This window comes from Triturus cristatus, chromosome 7, assembly GCF_964204655.1.
Source record: "Triturus cristatus chromosome 7, aTriCri1.1, whole genome shotgun sequence".
NCBI lineage: Eukaryota > Metazoa > Chordata > Amphibia > Caudata > Salamandridae > Triturus > Triturus cristatus.
This window is the reverse complement of record NC_140590.1, coordinates 1,151,814,951-1,151,836,314: the sequence shown is the minus strand read 5'-3', so window position 1 is coordinate 1,151,836,314 and position 21,364 is coordinate 1,151,814,951. Positions and strand designations below refer to the sequence as shown.

General features: G+C 42.4%; 1 protein-coding gene across 5 annotated transcripts in view; it reads right to left on the bottom strand.

Annotated features, from left to right (window-relative positions):
* Window positions 1-20,831, bottom strand: part of FAM53C (family with sequence similarity 53 member C) — a 115,029-nt gene extending 94,198 nt beyond the window's left edge. Inside the window, exon 1 of one of the 5 annotated variants that reach the window (XM_085618389.1) lies at window positions 19,534-20,831. The gene's annotated coding sequence lies outside the window, so the exon portion shown is untranslated. The remainder of the gene's footprint in view (window positions 1-19,533) is intronic. The other 4 variants (XM_085618388.1, XM_085618390.1, XM_085618391.1 and 1 more) reach the window with 4 other exon arrangements.
* Window positions 20,832-21,364: the final 533 nt, after the last annotated feature.

The following is a 21,364-nucleotide window of genomic DNA, read 5'->3' as shown; positions in this document are numbered from 1 at the left end:
CTGGGAAAGGTTTGCTGTCAAAATACCTCTTGAATTAGAAAGGAAAACTTTAACCCATGGACTAACATGTTAAGTAGACGGATTTGGCATAAGATTCTATAAAAAAAAAAAATTATATATATATATATATATATATATATATATATATATATATATATATATATATATATATATATATATATATATATATATATATATATATATATAATAATAAATAATAGCTGCACTTTCTGCTCTATTAAAGTGGTTTTCTATTACGTAGATCAAGGGATCTTATGTTAAGTGGAATTTGTAAACTGCAAGTTCACCGTAAGGTTTTGTGGTACTGAGGGGCAGTAAAGTTGTAAAGCAAAACCAAAAGCCAAAACCCAAATTATGTGAGCTGATAAGCTTGCCTAAACAGCCAGGTCCTAAGTGCATTTCTGAACTTCAAATAGCCTGTCAACCTGCGGACTGCTAAGGGCACTGAAATCCAAATCATGGGAAATCGCACAAAAAATCTGATACCTTACAGAAGAAACGTAAAGGCTAGCATAGCAACTCCAAGAGCAGGATGTAAAACACTAGAGATTTTAAAGTGCCAAAAAGTGAAATAAAAATAGGTTACAGCAAGAGTGTAGTCATGTCTTTCCGCTTTAGATTAAACCATAGCAGTCTTGGAGCTCACCTATTAAATGATAGTAGTATCTTCCCTAGAAAATGTTGGTTGTCTTGCCTGGCGATGAAATAGCGAGTGAGCAATAATACACCGACTTGTCTACGGAGATTAGACGATATAGCCAAATAAGAACTGCGTACAAATAAGTAGCAGAAAACTACCATTATGTCAATAAGGTCAAAATGCCTATTAAATGATATTGGGGATCCCAGAAAGAGTTAAGGGCAAAAAAGTATTTGAGCGTGTTAGAGAAATAAATAAAACAGAATCCCAATAAAAAGCACAAACAAATATCGTAAATGTAGGATGACCTCATTGTAATGAGTTACTAAGCAATGGCACACCACAGCCAGTATAACAGTTCAAGGCTGGTGGTCTTGGAAGAAGCTCCCACATAGCCAAATAATTAAGTAGTGGGAAACATTGGAGAGGATTTTAAAAGTAATGCAAGAGAAGATTAATGTTGATTACCTAAAGAACATACAATATAAACCATAATCATTCACACACTAGTAATATCACTGCAACGGGAGTGTGCAAGAAGTCTATTACAGAATCGAAAATTATGTCATATAATAACGTAACATAAGAATAAATTAATGTAGCATGCATACAATTTAACACTGATAAATTATAATAGTGATAAATATTTATATACATAACAAAAACAGCAGCAAATCTAACCTCAATGACACAAACGTCTGTACGGGTAGAGTGTGGCCTACTAATCTCGATAAAATGCATGAAAATTTAAGATAAGGCCCCCTTCTCCCCAAAAGAGTGCACAACATTAATACACTAACAAGACGACAAAAGCAAACAATGGTCCAAACTGTAGCAACATTTGTAAACTAAGATTTAAGAGAATAGCAGGAATTAATAATGCAGGCTCGACGGTGGCCTCGTATTTACTGAACTGGTTTGTCCTTGCATTTTCTGTGGCGTAAGGGTTTATAAGGCAGAAAGGAAGAGTCAACATTAACAAAAATTATATTAAATAGAATATAGTGTGTAGATCAGGCTGCATATGCAGGTGTTCCTTCCCTAGTATACAGAGAAAAAAACTCAAAGATTGAACACAAAGAATGCCTTTTTGTAAGAAGGGCTCAGGGGATCAGTTGTAAATAGAAACACGGAAAAATGTATTTCAATCAGTCAAGCACTCCTTACATATATTCACAGATATCCTTTAAGTGTGGTAAAGTGCAGTGTTGCCAAAACACAATATCTTAGTTTTAGAAAAGATTTCAAAACAGAACTGCTACACTGCAATGTGAAGACAGGGTAAAAAGGATACAAAGAACAATATTTATAAATGTAAACCCAACACATAAGAATTAGACCCAATCATTCGACTGCATTTTTTACACTGATTTTTGAAAACGTGGTGGCTACCATTTTGCTTATAGGACACTTGTGAGAAATTATTGTTCAGTCAATCAACCACGGGTCATTGAAGCTATATAATGGAGGGTAGTAAGGCATACAAATTTTAATCAGTGATGATCCCCATTGCATGCTGCATCATATGTATGATATTCATACCACCAATTTATTGAAAAAAATGGTACAACCAAGTAATATATTACAGGAATTATGTTTATATAGGTCCTGAAGAAAGCCTGCTGACCCTTAGAGAGACACAGAACAGCTGAAACATGTCAACCCACGGATGTTTTAGTTTTAGGCCATTATACCCAGTTACATCATTCTGTTTTTAAACTTGCTAAAAGACCTCGGATTAAAATAAAAAGATCCAGAAAGCAATTTTATTCTTAACATAAATAACTTCCTTTTAGTAAAGTGCTCCGCTTACAAATTGCGTCGAGCCCACCCACTCACACTAGGCACGGTGGGTGAGGATCCAATGAGGAAGCATGCCACAAGTGGCACCTGTGGGTGAGGATCCCAAAAAAATATCTAAGATATGCCAGTATCCAACTAATGATCCTTAATAGCACAAGGATCATAGCAGATAAGGTTAACCCTCCTTGATTGCATACATTGGTTTAAATTTTAGATGGTGAGTACCCCTTTCGTAGCTTCTCACCTCCTTCAAACCTGATAAATCAAATATTACTTGCCCCAATTTGGGCCACTGACAACTGGTGAATCTATGACCACAATTTGCACTGATGCATTCTTGCGCTTTGAGTGGTTGGTCTGCACTGTCCATCCGAATCAGCTATGAACTGACAGATGACACTGCTGTGCTACAACAATGATTACTATGTTAGATTTTAAAATAAGGTTTGGAGACAATAACCTTTTGGAATCTCAAATGCAAAGTCATCGCCTCAACAAGTGAATGTTTAAGCCACAAGCATTGTAATGGGTGTACTTTACACCAAAGGTCAACCTTTTATGTTAAAACCAAATTGCCACTATTTCTGACACCTGTTTAAGGAAAACATGATCATAAAGGGAACAAATATTGTATACCAGATTTTCCTGCGGAAAATGAATATTTAAAATTAGATGGCTACAAACGTCAGCACCTCCTACACCTCGCAGGCCAGAAGAACAGGTTTCTTTAAATCACGGTTAGAACCAGAAAATAAATAAAACCAGAACACTAAAGAAAAATAACAGTCACAAAAAGCAATAAAAGCAGTATATGTAATCAAAAAAAGCAGTATATGTAATAAAAAAATCTTACATACACAATACCAAACTATTACAATGCATCAAAGCTTGAAGAACTCAAACACACCCAGTGAATGGTTTCAGAATTTTTTTCCTCCTTGGTAAACCAATAGTAGCAAAAACACAAGTACCGAACTGAGCTTCATTTGAATCAAAACTGGTTACGTAATATGGTTAATATTTTGGGAACAAACAAACTTCCAATTAGCTGTCTTACCAGGTTAGGACCACGCTACTTGATGTAAAACATATGTGCAATTATCAATCCTTTATATAAAAAAACAATTAAAAAAATGAATTGGTAAGCTGTCGCACATTTTCAACTTTCCTCATCCCCCACATAACTGGTGGAAATAGTACATATTTCAGGTCCAGGTATCTGTGACGAAAGATCGCCTCACAATCGTTACAGGCTGGATTCCTATCGGGACAAAGGAAATTATGTAGAGTTGGTGGGAGTTCTCTGAATTCAAGAAAACCGCACCTGTCAGCAGTATAAGAGGACTGACTCTGCCCAATCTCCTGGCTACTTTTGAATGTCTTATCCCAATGAAATACCTTAAGTCATAAGTCACTGCCTAGAGTGGACACCCGACCTCCTCCAAGAAAGATTCAAAAGATTCATTCAGGACAATGTTTTAATTGTACCCGCCATATTGGCAAAATAAAGAACATGAAAATTCAGAATGTTTATTGCAAAACTTGGGCTTCAAGAAAGGGCACTACACTGGATCATCTTTCACTCACATCGAATTCTACTCATTGCTTTGAAATCAAACTTATTTAGATATTTCAAAAGCTTGGGGAGCCCCTCTGGAATAATCTTAATCTACAATTATTTTTAATGTTTATGTACAGGGTTACTGGAATTATTTGTTCATCGTACAATAGTCCAGTGGCAATTTGTAGCTTGTTACTTGCATCCACCTACTAAATGAAAAAACTGCTAACACAGGGTATGGTTAGAATGGGGATAAGAAAAAAAATAAAAACAAGGTTAGAGGCTTGGGATCGAGGGCACCCCTGTAAAATATGTTTTCAGGAGTGCCCTGAGTTTATGTAAAAGATAAGAAAATAGGAACACAAAAGGCAGGATCTTCAGCAGCATAAATCAGTGTGCAGTGTACGTCAATGAAGATTCCACAGTGAAAGGTCTTAGGACAACACATACCCACAAGACAGATACCTAGGTTTCAACTTCATCCTTATGTTGATCATGCAACATTCTTTAAGTCTGAATGAGCAATACCAACTTAAAATGTCACAGAAGAATACCCTCTGCTCTTGTCAATATTTGATAGATGTGCGGATGCAAATAAATCATCTGACGCTCGAGAGAGGGTTGCAAACAGACATTTATTATTGTAGGCCACTAAGCATGCTGGAAATCAGACGTCTGGACAAAATCATGAGGCTTGCTCAACCGGACAGCTAATTCAGTCCAAGATCTGGGATCCATCACAGATCGTTCATGTATAGTCAAGAATGATTATTTATCTAATGTGTACAACTTAAATTATCACTGCATTGACTCTTGTCAAGTAAGGTATGGTCAATAGTCTTAAGAGATTAAACTACTGTAATAAGATTATCATTTGTCCTGCTCCTGGGCTTAATATGTTAACTTTAACACAATTGGGGGGTGGGCTAACCAACAAACTTGGAGGATGAGAGGTAAACAAACTCCCTGCCTGCCCAGACAATCCAACAGCATTTGCAGAGATAAGCTTGCGTTCAGATTACAAATACCTCACGATGAGCCTAGTAAAAATGCAGCAGATCCCGCCTTCACCCTAAAATAGCGGTCAATACAGAGAATCCATGACCGTATTCGCCAAAAGATTTCCCCAGAGAAGCAAGTAGGTGGTAATCTAGAATGGCCCGGGATGCAGGTCTGTCTCAGACTCCAGCAGCGGACGTCAGAGCACGAGCCCTGGAAGTAAGGTCCGCGTCTCCTCACCCCCGCCCTTATGTACTCTATGCATGACTGGGGCCCTCCTTCAAACATGAACCAGGGAACAGCAGAACAGTAGAAATCTTCAAACTCGTGAAAGATAGTGCAGATCAACACAAACAGCTTGATATCCCCACCCACTCCTCTTCCCCGCACGTCTATTAGAAGTGATGGGTGCTCTGGAATATTCAGATGGCCTAGGCGCCTGCTCAGTGATGCCTTCTTCTCCTGTGTCATCCCTCGGATGGGGTTACCTAGATTTAAGAAAGGGCACACTGGCAATACCAACACAGGGGCTATTTTGGCACACGTTACTTTACCTGGCCATTCTTTGGCATCAGCCCAACATTCAATATCATGAGGGAGGCCGGATTAGGCTGACTCCATGAGCGACCCCTCCGGTCCTGCCATAACTGCACCCTGAAGAGCGCTGCAGAGTTGAGGATCAAACCTGATCTGCTATACGACACTAACTATTGCTTCGTCCAGGTGTTCAGCTGTGATTCTCAGACCTCAAAAAGGCCCTAGCCTCCACCTCATACTACAAAGCGTCACCTAGTACAGTACGTGTGAGACTACTGCTTGATAATACAGGATTGCTAAATTGAAAGATTAGGTAAGGTTTCCCTTTACTGCCTACGCAAGGCTATGTCACCCTTCCCTAATCCGGGTTGGATATCAACAACACCTTCACATTTTGGGGCCAACTGTCTTGTGGTGCACCCCTGACTGGATTCCAACTGCTCTCACCAGAGAGACAAAAAAAGCTAGTACGGTGGTGAACAACCTCGAATGCTAAGAGATTGGCACTCAGATTATTTCAAGTACATCCAACTAAGTTGTTGCGAGAGCTGCTTACCACTGATGATCCACAACATCCGCCATGTCTGGCGTGGGACATCTGGAGCCCTGCTCCATTGAAACAGCTGCTTGTACTGACCAGGAGAGACAAGTATTTCTCCAGCGGGTGCCAGGCAGGTTGTCAATGTACCATAAAAACTGAACATTAAGCAACACACCTGAACTGCGCTCAACAAAGCCATCCTCCTTTGGTCCAATGGGCAGGTCCAAGTCTACCAACCTAGTATCACACCCATAAGGTAGATGCCAAGCCCTGGAGACCTTGAGGATTCTACTCTGGCGCTCCTCTCCAATGGAATGCAGCCCTCTGGGCTAAAAAACACGGACTGCTTTAATAGTGAAAGTAGATACACTGGTACTTGATTAGAACATACTGAGAAAAAAAAGCTATGGAAACTGAGGGACAAAGTTAAAAGTAATGAAGACACTAAGGAGCTGCAACCACAATATATCGATGCAACCAGTACAATGTTAAGACCTCATAGAATGGATCACATTCCTTGAAAGCCGTGCTGAGGACACTGAAGGATAAGCCTGGTAAAATAACCTGCACATAGACGGCCTACCAAAAACCAGAGACGGCCTGAACATTACGATATACATTAAGAACTGGCTTATGAAGGATGTTTACCCTCAAGGACTGTCACCAATGTTCCCAGCTGAATGAGCAAACTGTGTCTCCAACAGATGATACCCCTCTGAAGGCTCTGTCCAGGCCAACAGTCTCTAAACTCCTGAATTACCACGACCGGATCCATCAAAAAGCATGCTCTGGACACCCTTTTGACAATAGGTCACAGCCCAACAATACTCTAGCAGTGCAAAATTGGAGGGATTCCTTTTTGAGTGTAAGAAAGTGACTCGGAGACATGCCTCACCGATGCACTACTCTTCCCCGCTAAGCTGAAAATAATTGCTTATCAGCAAAAAAAGTGTTTAACCAGCCAAGAGAATGCTTGGGCCTGGCTGGCGGAATACCAGGTTGTTGCCGAAAGCGTGGGAAGCAATTGGGACATAATCACATGGCAACAAATCCCAGTCACCTATTCCAGGACAATGCGTCAGGAAACATCGCTGAAAGGCAGTCCATGGTACACCCTCCAATAACGAGATCCAGGAGGGGTATAGTGCAGCGATTGCAACTGCAGCTGCCATTCGCGATCGAGCTCCATTCTCCCACAAAGACAACACTGAAGAAGCACCAGCAATGACTCCACTGTGCTCCCCTTGGGAACGCTCCAGGATGCAAACAAATGTATCTAAAAATGCTAATTATTGTATATATTCTGTGCTATCAGTGTTTATCACCACACTGCTCCTAGATGATGCGCAAAATCGTTACCACAAACATACCCAGAGTGAGACAACAGCACACTGATTTCACATAATCAGTAATACTTACTGCTACACTTGCTTTAAATAGAATTATTCCGATAACGACGCCCGCCACTCTAACTGTTGGGACACAAGACCAAAGAGATTCATACAAGCTAAAGCAATCAAACTTTTTTAGCACATTAAACTCATAACTGCTTGCCACAATGGGTTCCTCTTCACACAATTATAGCCTGACAGCTGGGCAGTTATCTGGGCTGATCAATTGGCCAACAGAGAATATCGCCCTGGTGCAAGTGGCTCTACCCCCAAGCTATAACCAAAATATTATTTTCATGCCCAGTTTTAGCAGCTTGGTATCTGTTTTAGTCAAGTGGATTTTTGGTGAGATTGCCTTTTTTAGCAACTGGCCAGGTGTCAGAATGGGACTTTTTAGGCTTTGCCCTGGTGTCTTCAGTCCCAGAACGCTCTTAAACTTATTATAGTGCATATGAACCTACTTGATGTCTCCAGTCACACCATGGCTATTCTTCACTGAATAACATGCCACAATTCCACACTGCAAGAACCAGCAGTAAATACCTCTTCACAACTTAGAATATAAGGGGACTGGGCTCACTACATAAAAGACACATGATGCTAGCCAACTACTTCGCCAGGGAGCACAAGTTGTGTTTCTCCAAGAGGCACATTTGCGAGAGAAAGTAATACACAACAGACACAAATGGAAGGAGACAATTGATCAGCGCCACTTGTTCGGCATACGCTAGAGGTGCAGCAATCTGCTTGAAAACCAGGAATACCTTTTTCCTACTTAAGTATTACACTAGGGCGCTATGTCCTACTTAAAGGACAATTAGATAGCTCCCCCAGCCAATGTTGATCAACATCTCTGCCTAGACACATTGTTATGCAAACGTGTTGACTGTTCCCTGTGTTTTTGGGGGAGGGGGCTCTAATACCACACTCTACATACAACTTAACCACTTTCATGCTCCACTACCAAGAGCTCCGGCAATGTGCAACACCAAAGCGTCTGAGGTATGGCTGCGGGAATAGACACAAGTTAATACTTGGAGACAAAAAAATTCAGGCTGGCAGGAATACTCCTAATCCCCATCTCATAATCTGCATGTCAAGCTTTACCACGTTGTTTGATCAGAAAACCTCCAGACATCAATATATCACAAGAATTATTTGACCATAAGCCGAAGGAGGTGGGCTTAGAATGGGGAAAAGCTCATATACACCAGTATCAACCTGGAAACTGCTAACCCACATGGTTCAAAGATACAGCCCACTAGGGAAGAACAGATATAATATGGACTATTTTCATGAAAGCATAGCTTCCTCGCCTCTCCCTGAGTGGGGAGCTTTCAAAGTGGGGATTAGGGGCTTCTGCATTAATACTACCATAGGAACTCACACAAAAATAAAAACGAACTTGAAAAGAATAGAGGATTCCTTACTCTCACTGGAGCCCTCTGTTCTCATGACCCTTCCTGCCTTGGCCACCTAATTGAAGGCAGGCAGAAGCTTGCCTCATTACTGGAGCGCCTTACATGTCTCGACCACATAGGTTTTACAGGAAACAACCCACACGGAGGGTGTCAGAGGGGGATGACTACTGGTGTGCCTTGCTGGACCGCCACACCCACAAGGCCATATCAGGTCTATTAGAAATCAGGAGGGAGTTGAGGTGCATACACAAGAGGAAATTAGGGACTCATTTAGGGTTTACTATGCCCATTTACATTCCAATCCAACAGACCACATGGCTACAGCCATTGAGGACTTCTTGGGTGATATGCCCAGATCCCAGTTGCCACGAGAAGCAGCGGAAGGCTAAGCGACTCCCAACTGAGAACAATAAATTCAGCAAGCGACTTGCACACTGTCTAGGGGCAAGACACCTGGGTCAGAAGGCCCGACTGTGAAATTCTAAGCCATATATGAAGCTTTGCTAGTTCACCTCCTTATCACAACTAAAGCAGCTGTGGTCACCTCAATCTTAAAACCTGGACAAGACCCATTAAACATATCCTGCTGTAGGCCACTTCCAATATTGAATACCGAATATAAAATCTTGAGTAATTTCCTAGCAGATAGGCTCCTCCCACTATTACTTGAGCTCCTACATGAAGAACAATATGGCTTTATATCCCAGAGGAACACCTGTCTAATTAGACTGTTTTATCACATCCCTGAATAGGCTCCTGAAGCCTGGCCTAACTCAGCCTGCCTTGCACTTGACCTTGAGAAGGCCTTTTTCATTCTCTAGATTGGACATACCTGTTGAGATTTTCAAGCCTAGGATATTGTGCCTATGCTGTAGCCAAGGGTAGAAGACCAGGGTTTTCAGTGTCTTCACTACAAATGTCTCTGGAACCCCTGGTTATAAACCTGTGTGAACTGGGGCAGACTTGGGGCATCCTGGAGGAGGAGGATATACATGCCATTTCTATATGCGGACAACATGCTACTTTATATCTGAGATGTGACCAAAGAACTTTGTCCAACTGCTAATTCATTGGTGAATTTTATAGAATATCACACTTTGGGTCAACCACACAATCTCATGCATATACGCTTCAGCATACATCACCTAACGAGTCATCACCCTAGGAGACTAGATGCTTCAATGAGCAGCCCACAACTTCCAAAGCCTGGGGATGAATATATACAATGGCCAAACCAATGATCTTGATGGGAATCTGTGCAGGGTGCTACAGTCCTTGAAATCCCAAATGACCTTCTGGTCATTGCTACCATTTGTGAGTGCCTAGTCACGAAGCTACTGTGAAAATGATAATTCTCCCTCATCTTCTTCACTATTTTGTGAATCTTCCATTGACGATACCAATAATAACTTTTAATCAAATGTACTCCCAATTATAGATCTCATATAGGGCAAGGGAAGACGTAGGGTGAGCCTAGCTAAACTAAAAGTGTCACCCAGTAGAGGGAGTTTGGGTGCTATGACTTCCGTGGATTCTACTTTGCTGTCCAACATCAATGGCAGCCTACTGGCGGGCAGGTCTTCACTTAAGAATTACTGGAATAACGATAGAAAAAAAATCTAAGCGGGAGACCTACATAGAAATGTATTTATGGGCTCCAGATTCCCCAAGAGATCTCCCAACTTTGGTTAAGGGGGCAGTAATAAACCTGAAGAACTGTCTTCAGTATACCCCCGCGACATATGCACAAACGATTCCATTGCAGGACTTTCTCACAAGAGCGGGAGCGCGTACAAGGGTTGGCTTGCTGGGGAGAAATGGGTATTCACACTGTGGGGAACCTTTATGATGATGTGGTCAATTCAGGAGTTCCAGGCATCCACGGGCGCATACGAGCAGCGAGACCAGTTTTTGATGAATGGCACAATCACATGAATGCTTAAGACACAGTGGAACACTAATAGTACAGAGCCCCCTACGTATGTATCATGCAAACATTTTATACAAACTGGTAACTTAGTTCTACAAAGGCAGCCTAAAACATACTGGTGGATCTCTGCAATCCCTTAAAGACCAATTGGAGGAATACACTGGGTGGGTATAATGATAAAGAATGGCAGAGTGCTCTGGAATACCTCTGGAAGGCATCCCAGAATGCTCGCTTTAAATGTATTCAATTCAGCGGTATGGATAGGGCTTACCTTACACCATACAAGTCACTTCAGATTTATCGTATGACAGCAGCCTGCCTCATATGCTACTATTTATTCACAATCTGAATTTCTGCCTATATTACGGGCTTGTGATAAATTACACCCCTTCTAAAACGAGGTCATGCAATGTATTTCCTCCAAAACCAACAGACCAAGACAAGTTAATTGAAGCCCGTTTTCTGAGCATACACGTGCAAGGCCTAAAAAAAACAAGTCACCATTAATTCACTGACCTGGCCCTTATACCAGCTTAGCCAGTGATCACTATAAGGTGGAAATCCTTAAAGCCTCCCACAATTAGCACATGACGAAGAGACCTTGAATGCTGGTCTGAGGCTGAAAATCGAAGGCTCCACAGGGAAAAGTGGGGATTGTGGAAATACCCTATTGCAGTGTACTGGGACAAACATTTGCAGACTTTCAAAGTAGACGGGAAGGGTGATTAAAGACTGCAATGATTCATAACCTCCACTTTTTAATCCTATTAGAAGAACAAGGAACAGATCACACAGGCTACGCAGTTTCACATAAGTGCACCACGCCTTTTAACCTCTTGCTGACCCCCATAGTGGCTAATATATTGCCCTCTGGCTGACTTAACTAATAAAAAAACATGCAATGTTTTCTCTTACTGTCTTCTGTAAATGCATGTGCCTGCATTTAGAGCCGATATACATATGCTTTGTAATAACTTGGGGACACTCCTGGGCAATCGGAGGGGGGGGGGGGGGGGGGGGGGGATATGACATTTGGTTTTACCATAATTAGATTCAAATTTTGATCAGCGGTTCCATTAGAAGTGTAGTGACAATTATACACTATCCACGCATGGTAGCCTGTCATCTGTAAAATTGTGTTTGTCTAAGTTTGTACTACCACCACGAAGTGGATATTGCTGTAATAATGCTTTCTTTACTATAAATGTTTGTCTTTGACATTCAAACCAATAAAAAATGTAACACTCCTAATATTACAGCATAGGTAGAAATTAGAAAAGAATATATTATCCCACTCCTGCCCCGGCTTGTTTGGTTATCCCTCTACCAAAGCTTTTTATGTAATCCACGTACATAGTGTACAAGGCTGCCTTCCCAATTAGTCATCTTTTCCAGCAGACTACTTTCTCCCCTACTTAGACATCCCAGGAGATCTTCGGCTAAGAAAGTGGTTGCTGTCATGTTACAAAAGAAAACAGGAGGAAAAGCCTTTTAGTTACAGCCTTGGGGCTCTGGAATTGCCTTTACCACCCCAGGCAAATTAAAAACACTTTGCCAACACCTAAGAAAACATGTTTGAACGGATCAGTGTTACAGATGATAGACACTTGTGCCAAACAATCAATGAGCAAAAAGACGGGATCCTGTAGAGACCATGCAAACCTTGGAAGACATTGTTTATTCAACGCTGGATGATCTCATAAGTCACCCCATTTCCACCCTCTCAGTTCCAGTCCTTTTCAGGTGTTGGCAGGAACAAGTATTCATTATGACCAATCTATATAGATATCACTGCTTACCCTGCACACGAGCAAAAAAAAAAAAAAAAAAAAAAAAAAAAAAGAGAACTATTGATGGATAGAATGCAGAACAATGTCATACATTCACCCCAGTACAGAGATCTGGGCCTAAATCCATTGTTTTTTTGCTCACCATGCCATTCCAGTTTGGACCCAGCCATATGCAAATCAGTCTTGACCCTGGGCCTAAGAATGATGAATTTAACCCAGATCTCTTGACTGGGGGTGAATGTTTTGATTTGTTCTGCATTCAGTCCATCAATTGTGTATCTTTTGCTTTCTCACCCTATGTGCACCAGGTATGCCCAGACGTGGGTCCTGGGCTCACTGTGCCACTGGAATCAAGCTATCCTGGCTGAAGAGGGGTGAAACCCCGAAACCGGTCCTAGGATGCTTGTTTCCGGTCCAGGGAGGACCTGGCCTGGCAGTTCGTGCTGGACTGTTCCCATGAGGCACAGGGTCAAGACTGATTTGCATATGGCCAGGTCTAAACTGGGGTGGCATGGTGAGCAAAAGAATGATGGATTTAACCCAGATCTCTTGACTGGGGGTGAATGTTTTGATTTGTTCTGCACTCCGTCCATCAATTGTGTATCTTTTGCTTTCCTACCCTGCACACGATGCAATCGGCATAGTTTTTAGATAGTGCCACAAAATTTGCCTCAATAACTTTTATACTGTCATTTAGTAACAGATGCACATACCACTTAAATAAGTTCAACTTCTTTGGGCGGTTCTGCCACCATGGCAAAGAATTTGTTCAATAGATCAGAAAAAGATCTGCTAATTTTCCCAAGGCAAGAAATTCACCTTGGGTGAAAGGACTTCATTTGATCACGCAGCACTGTTAGTACCAGGAGTTTGCATTGCTTAGTTACAACAAACTAGCTTCTGTGGTCAATATGCATGAAGACATTATTTTTGAGTTTATCTAGAAGTTCAAGAAACATAACCCATGGATAGCTTTGTAGCATTTCACCTTTTTGAATTAAATTGGTATTCCATCACTAAACTGTTTTAATATTTTTGCTTCTCTAATGTGCATCACTCACATTTCGCTTCCCCAGACCGGTCTTGCATATGGCAGCTATCCATTGTCACTTTCAAATGAAAAAGGGATAATATATTTAAAAAAATATTCTACTAGTCTGATTGCTATAATCCATTCACAATTCCAATGTTCACACCGTACAACCCTTATTTCTTTTAGTATTGCACTCTGTATGCTAACACACATTGAGTAGCTTAAGAGAAAAATCGTTATGCATGCTATGAGTCTTCCTGACAACCAATCGCAACGTACCAGTGTTGCCAAGGACCTGATCACCAGGCTTAGTGACTATACCCTTACCACCAACACTCACCTACCTGGACGGAGTCATGAGCCTGACCCACTGCACCCAAACTCCATTAACCCTCATGAACACAACATTCTAATTAATGCTCACTACCCCCCAACACCCAGGACACCAACAGAGACAAACAGCATGACCAATCAATCTACCTCAGTCTTCTGTTATCTTCTAATTATCACACCCTCCCACTTAAGCCATGTACCCACACGTAAATGCACCTTTAGGAGAGAATGCAAAAGAGGTTTGCAGTATAAATAGGGGGCTGGCCAATGACATCAGCTGCAAACAACACAATCAGAGATGGCTTCAATCTGTTTTGTGGAGACTTAACTGAAGCGTATGTCTGGTCAGGCTATTTTCTGAAAAATAATTATACTGATCAATCACGCTTGACACTCATTCATATAATAGGACCAGCCAACTATATGAAAAGTGAAAAACCTGTCCTTTTGGACTGGCTTAGCCTGATCACTTAATATACCTTTCACATCATATTGCACAAAAACCCAGCAATGGGCAGTTATAGAAAGAAAAGGTCTGGTAAGAAGTTTCAGTGACTGACGGGTCTGATCGAAAATAGAAACTGGACATCAAGCTACTGAATCCCATAATTGATATTAATGCCAACTGCTTAACACGCCATGACAAAATTCTAACTAAAGTAGCAGATGAAACACCCTCCTTCCCCTGACCCAAGCAGTTAATAATACAAAGAACTACATGAGGATAGGGACATTTCTGGAGCCTCAGAGAGAATATGGAGCTACATTCCTCTCATCTGAACCCAGAAAACTAAAACTAAAAAAATGCCTACAAACATAACTTGACGAAAAAGCTTCATCAAAGTCAAAATCAACAGGGTTCAAACAACTCAGGAAGGTATTTGAAATTTTGAAAAGCTAAACAATTGACCCACAACTTCAATATAACAGGATGTCAAAGAACGTAAGGAAAACTGAAAAACCCCAACTTCTTTCCAGGATAAAATAAGATATCGAACGTTCTCTCTGGGTCAAATTTGTTTGATTACTTACCTTCGGCCTGACCCGCAAATACTCAGAGGTCAAAGGCAAAAGGTCAAGCAGACAGGAATGAGAAAAACCTCATCTATTGGATGCAAATCCCAACAAACCTAGTGAGTGGAAACTAGTCCATCACTCGTACACTTCCTAACAAATTTGGTTAATTCCACCCTAAAGCAAGGAATATTCCCAGAGGTTCTAAATACTGCCTAAGGCCATCTGTTGATCTAAAAACAGAACAGAGCAAGAAGTCCTGAATAATTTCCAACTATTTTCTAATCTGTCTTTGCCCGCTAAATTCCTGGAAAGCTGTACTGCAAATCAGTTAATGCTCTACATCCAAGAATAATCATCTCCTAGATCTATATTAAGATTGCCATCTTGCAAATAATGGATGGTGCACTCTTAATCCTAGATCAGGGCAAATCTGCTTTTTTTTTTGTCCTTCAGAAATTATCAGTGAATTCATCAAGTCGCTCATGAAACAATGGAACTACAAATAAGAATCGGCAACTCTGCAGTGAGATGGTTGGAGTCCAACCTGGCCAACTGCTCCCAGCTAATAATGATAGCCAACTCCTCATCGAACCCCTCCCACCTTTCAACAGCAAGTACCTCGAGGATCCATTCTTTCCACATCAGTCTTAATATACATGGAACCCCACTACTCCCTTATAAATCAGTTAAGCATCTCCTTTCACAACTACGCCAATGACATTGAGCTATTGTAAAGAGTCCTCCTCAGATGATATTACTGAACCAGCCAACGCCTTACAAATAACTCAGTCTATGTCTCACCATTATCTCAAGCTAAACCCTCTAAATTTGGAAAATCCTCATTTCACCCTCCAATATAATTCAAGCTGGTGTGGATGCAACCTACTACAACAAAAACCGACTGTGGAGGGTGCTAAATCGTAACGCCTTACTCAAAAAAAAAAAAAAAACTTAATAGGCAGGTTCCCACTAATGCACTAGCAAAAAGGGTTGCCCATCAAATCAGACTCCCATGTCTCATGAAAACAAGTAACTCCGTGTGATGACCTCAATTATGTGGTTGTAGCCCTAGTTCTTTCCAGAAACTATTACATTTATCTGCGGTCTTAAATACCAATATTTTACTTAATTCCTTTCAAAGCAGCACTGATGTGGCAGCTCTTCTGATATCTGGAGGCATCAGCTTAAATCTTACCCATCCTGCTTTGTTCCATAAGGATTCCCCTAGAGTTTACAAGATTATTCAAGTTATTCTGTGTTGTTCCTAAAGCCTTATATATTTTTTTTTAAAGTCCATAGTTATCTAGCCAAAAAAATGATCATCTCAGCTGGCTCATGAAAACCCCCAGAGCAGACTCTCCTCCAAGAAATTCTTCCACAGAACCAAGAACGCTCAACTAAGCTTTTCAGGAAATTATCCAATAATCCGGAACTTCATTAACACCTTCAGAAGAACTCAAAATACTACTCTCAAAATATGGATAATCTGCCAAAGTTTTGATTACTCTGCCCCAAAGCTTGGCCGTCAAAAGATTAGCCATCTAGCATTAGCGAATAACTTGGTCATTCTTTCACTGACCCAAATGGGCCGTCACCAACACAAGTGATTACATGGATAAAATTACAGGATTAACGGTTCAGCTAACAAAAACCAAAATCATGTTGCTTGAACGTCCCACCCCAGGGTTTAGCTGAGCCCTAACCACATATTTAATTGAACAGAGTTCAAAACACATGTCAAAGTAACTTTTGATAAAATTCTAAACTGGAATATCCACATACCAAAGTTGGATTCTAGAAGTATAAAGGCTTCAAAAAGCCTTTCTAGAAAATATGGGAAACGGGAAAACTGGATCCTCCATTAACGCCGCTAGTGCTTAATTAATTATTCTTCTGCTCTATTTTTATTAATCTATACATATATAATAAAGTATTGACTATCTTTCAATGCCATTTCTAAATGGAAATATCTACAGTGAGGATCCTTTTTCGACCTGGATCACGATAAAAGACTAGTCACCTACCTTTTTGACTGTTGGGGTTTTCAATAGTTTGACTATTCTGAAACTGTGTCCATGTTGTCTACTCCAATGGGTCCTTGGTATTCTGTACCTCTCTCTAAAGCACTATGCTACCTGCTGCCTAAAACCTAGCTACCCACAAGATGTCATTAGCGCCCGTTGAAATACTAGCATACTATGGAAGGATACAGTATTAATAGGGCTTATTTTGTTTCTCTTTGGTTTTCCACATTTCTTCTCTCTTTGACCGTCTCTTCCATCTCTCCTGTCCTCCCTCAGAATGTGCTCAACAAATAAGCAATGCGACATCACGTCTCAGCCCTTGCACCATCACAATCAACCATCCTATAGTCCCACAAGCATAGCATGTTACAAGTTCACACTATCTTACACCCTTGCAAAGAACTAGTACTTGAACACTCTTCCAACCATTCAAGCTCATAAGCTAAAAACATCTCTAACACGTCAATAGAGTTAACACCCTGGTGCACCATACTGAACAGGAGCAGTTTAACTACCACCATAGCACTCCTGCATCCCACTGAAGCAGCGCATCTATGCTGGCCCAAAGAATCAAAGCTCTTAACTGATCTCCACTTCACACTACAGTCGTGGATGTACAAGCTGTCCTCACACATAACAGCAATCTTCTGTTAGAAGGGTTACCTCATCAGACCTGTACAAGAACAGGGCCCTCCTAGCTGTTCACCACGACAATGAAATACTTATTTGGATGTAAACCATAAAGCCTATTCCCATGTTCTCTTTTCCTTCTCACACTACTCAGTGGTGCATAACCAATAAGCACTTGCTAACATTGTATTGTGTGTGTCTACCTGTACATCCTCAGAGACCCATCATTCAAGAGCTGAAGAGATGCTATATCAACAGGAAGATGGGTCTATGTGAAAAAGTGAGCCTGGGATCTAGCTGGTCCACTCTGCATGGGAGGAGGCATGGACATCTCCAGAAGAAACACTATACACATCAAAATCTGCATTTCACAGTTAATGCCTTGAAAAGAAAACATACAAAATCGTCATTTAAGTATTAAGTTGGGCACCAAGGCTCGTCTGACCGGTCATGTAAATTATTTTACACTGTGTTGCAAAACAAGCTTTCCCTATCATACTGCTGGGCATAAGGCCTGTGACCTGCGTGCTCATTGCAGTTCCGATCCAGGTATCCTGGGGCGAAACAGGCAGTATTATGTGCACTGATTTTTGAATGTGGCCCAAATTCTAGTTACTGTCCTAGTGAAACAAAGAACCTTTGGGGATTAACAAAGAGGTAAGACGGGAAAAACAGGGTGTGCACTGAAAGGACAGTCCATGCCACACTATGCAAATGTGCCTGCCTAACCATCTGCCCCTAATGATGCATTTCTGCCTCTGTCCCCCCACAAGTCTGCGGGGCCAGATTGTCTCCTACCCTTTCACTCCCTCTTCTGCCGAAGTCCCACAGGTATCTCTAAAGAATCCACATGAGAGGTCTATCTGAGGAGTTAAAAGATGGAGGGAGGCCAGTTTCTTGGCTCTCTGTAGCCCATCCAATACCTCTCGAACAGAGCAACAAGACTTCTTAACTCTGTCTAGATTCCTCTAAAGGTTGCGGCTTGCCCTGCCATCTGACTTCATTTGCCCTCTTCTAAATCTTCCACTCTACTGCTGCCTTTCATGGCAGACATCATTGTGGGCTATCCTAAACGCACTATTTTTTCATCCTTAAAGACGTTACCATTTTGGTAAAAACTAATGCACTATGAAGTCTCCTTCCCCATCCTGCCTTGGTATGCCTTCACCCTCTCCTAGAACCTATGTTGCATCTCTCCCTCTCCCCTCTGAATTCGGAGGCAAAGTTAAGCACTATAGAAATAACCATAAATAAATACTGCCCAGCAACACTACATCAGTGTTACAAGCGCACACTGATAGCGCGATCAACTGAGCTCTCCACGTGTCAAAAGAGTACAAAAACTGACCGATCGGCGGAAGCCCCCTTAAATCTTATCACCTCCCATTCCCAACGAGCTACCAAGAAGCACAACCAGCAAATATAAAAAACTGAGAAATTCGTGGCGCCGATCATACCATGTGTATTTTTTTTTTTATATTTCCTGCATGCGTTGACTTTGATCAAAGCACCCTTTCAGCAGTCAGGCGTGACTTTATATGGTTTACAGGTGAGACCTTGTTACTGGACTGACAGCATTTCAAGCATAAAAGAACATCCCATGGCAATACTTTATTTGCAAACATGCATACACGCCCGCATAACTTAAGTTTCTCAGACACTTTCCCCTATAAGGTGCCTAGTTAAATGCGTACAGGAACCACCACAAAAAAACAAGGTGTTTAGTTATTATCTACTCAACGATCACCTCACTAGTAAAGTGTGGGCACCTCTATATGTGCGATCTGAGTTGGCTGGAGGGACGTGTCTTGTTTGAAGACTCGAAGCTTGTGGCAGCGAATCCATACTTGTCTATTACTTACCGCCTCTTCCACAGTTGGAAGTCAGTCTGGGAGGCGGCCTCCGATTATGACAGCCGGAGGTGTAGTTGGGTTTCTGGCTAAACAGAGATGTGCCTCAGGGTTTCTGGCGCGCAAACATATGGTCGATAGAGGAATCTTGTTCAGACTCCAGGGATCAGCCCTTCATAAGATGCTTAAGTAGTGGGCCTAGCACCCCCACCTCGACATTCTTATCCCTGCCGTCACTCCTCGAAGCACCCCGCAACTGTTCGACTCGTGTGAGGTGCCATTAACCCAGCTGGCTGGGGGGTAGTGGGGGTGTCCGCGACTTCTTCGCCTCATCCTGTAGCCTGATTATGACATAGGGGCACTCCCATGAATCAGGAAGTGTATCCTTGGTGGGATGCACAAGTTACCGGTGGCATTTACATATCTATCCTCCTTAGCACTTGTTTACGAGCCATGGGTTGCTGGGTTTTTGGTTCGGAATGAGCAGGATTGGAAGAGGGCGTCTACCACTGAAGGAACGGCGTTAAGGTCCATAGGCCTCCGGTGGCATTTACCTGCTACCACCTCTAGCGCTTGGGGGGAGGGGTGGAGGGGGGATAATTGCGGAGACTGAGTGGGTGTCTTTTTTTAATTAAAGAATTTACAACATCACCTCCGTCCGACCTCACTCGTGCAGGCTAGAGAGAAGCAGGTCTGGAGAAGGGGATGAGGGTGCCCCCCCCCAAATGGTGACTAGCTCGGCCCTGAATATTCTTTACATACCTATTATAAGCCGGTCTGACAACCTCCCTGTCTGTTGGGCCAGAGGGGGGGGGTGAGGGGCTGGATATAAAATGGGGCCTCCTACGTGGTACCGGGGAGCTGTATGGGCCCTTACCTGCCGCCTCCTCTCCGGGCCCCTCTCGCCGCTCTGAGCCGCGGCGGCCTGTACTGCTTTTAATACCCGTCGGAACGAACCATCAGAGCAGGGGAGCGCGGCCCTTTGTGAGAGCAGTCGGATGGATATCGCTGCTCTCCCCTTGTGGCTCCTACCTCGGTGCCCGTATTCTGCACCGGAGAGGCCGTGCACAGGGCCAAAGCTTTTTCCCAGAAACCCTCCGATTCAGCCCAGGAGCGGCGAACGCCGCCCGCAGCCCCCGCAGATACCAGATGGTTTGACCGGAGCTACCAAGGGATGTCCAGGGGCTTTGGGACTATCAGGGAAGGGGTGCCTCGGCACGTAATCCTCTGCAGCCCGTCTCCAGCAACCGGGGGTGATCTCGACCCAGTTCCTCCAAGCGCACCTCCAGCTCTCTCGGCATTAACAGAGCTCTGAGCCCACCTCCCCCGCTGGGCAGGATGGAATCGACACGCAATAGGGCCGCCGGGATGTGTAGTTCGCGGATGAGCTGTAAAACCGCACCTGCCGAGGGAGGGGCTGCAACCCAGGTTGGGGACCAATACTCCGGTACGGTTACCAAGACAATTTCCAAGAACCTGCACCAGGGTTCTCAATTAAACCATGTACCAGTTATCGCAGTTCTGGGACTCCTTTTCACACATTGTTAGGCGGTGGTCCAATTGGATTAAACCAAGACTACAACACCCGGAGAGTATTATGTTGTTGAACGAAAACTTTGGTGGCCACGCAATGTCATAAAGCAAGTGGTAACCATCCACTAGCCTCCATCAACTCTTGGATGCCATGCCTCCAAAAACACTTAAGTATACAAAAAAGTGATGAATGGAATGCTTGCATTAATCTCAAGAATATGGTAGGTAAAAGAGACAAGGGATTTATTTGGAAACAGGGATACAAGTGAAGTGTTTTGATTACTCTGATGTCCGAGAGTGACATCTCAAA